The sequence below is a fragment of the Dendrobium catenatum genome, unplaced genomic scaffold (genome assembly GCF_001605985.2).
Source record: "Dendrobium catenatum unplaced genomic scaffold, ASM160598v2 fragScaff_scaffold_217, whole genome shotgun sequence".
NCBI lineage: Eukaryota > Viridiplantae > Streptophyta > Magnoliopsida > Asparagales > Orchidaceae > Dendrobium > Dendrobium catenatum.
This window is the reverse complement of record NW_021318679.1, coordinates 71,599-72,807: the sequence shown is the minus strand read 5'-3', so window position 1 is coordinate 72,807 and position 1,209 is coordinate 71,599.

Genomic DNA, 1,209 nt, shown 5'->3' with positions numbered 1-1,209 from the left:
TAGCAAACTTAGAAGTCTTTCTAGGGGACTAGGCATAGCACCCCAGAACGACATGAAAACTACAACACTGTAAATACTTTAAGGTACATTCTAAAACATCATCTGAATTTTCTAGGAAAATTTTAGGAGCTTTATAGAGCCCTTAGCTAACTAACCCATAAATTTAAACTGGTTAATTAAGGCCCCGAGACCTTCCGGAAAATACCAATAAATATACCTTTAGGTCAGACAAAATACCCATAATCTGCTCCTCAACCTGACCAGGAATTCGTGATCCCTGACTCTTAGATAAATAGGCTTCCCTAGTTTGACCTCATGGTTGACCCCTAATTTGACCATAGTGGAAATTCACCGTTTTGCCCTAAATAAAATCATTTATAAAAATTAATAAAGAACCCAACCAAAATCTTCTCCAAACACCTTTGGGAACACGATTTTCTGGTCATTCCTGACCTCTTGGGAGTAATTCCAATCAGTTTGGAGCTGATTGGAGAAAACATATACAAGGCATATTTAGTATGAAATGTTAGAAACTTCCCCTTAATTACCCGACTCTTAGGAAAAACCTCATAAACCTTAATTATAGAAAATTCCAAATTAGGTAAACTCACTCGCATTAGACTCGCAATTAGAGACTAAGTATTTATTAAAAAATTTTAGGTTTCCAGAAACTGGCTGTTATGATTAGAAAGTCCAACATTTTGGTCAAACCGTTTATAGTTTCATTTAGGGCGCCGAAACTTAGTAAAACTCATAACTTTGTCTAGAGAACTCCGATTTCAGCCTACTACCTGTTAACTACTCGTATTAAGGTCTAGTGATTTTTCTCTAAGGTGGTTAGGAAATCCCAGATTTAAGCCTTTTTCCTATATTGACTTTTTGGACCTTTAGTCTGGTCCTAGGAGACCCGCGGGACTTTCCATACAATTGGGCTAATGCAACTTAAACTTCAAATATCATTGTCCTAAGTTCTTAAAACTCGATCAACAAACTGAAATAATTTAAAATAAACCCTAATCCACTTAAATTTGAAATTTCAACTAAGATTTATCCTTTGAGACCCCCAATAAACCTTGAATTCAGAAAACCGTTAACTAACTATCGCTTGCTTCAGGACCTATCCAAAACCAGCGAGCCCACGCCAAAACAAGCACTTGCCTCCACAGCAGCACATAGAATTGTTTTGCTAGGGACAAAAAATCTTACTTT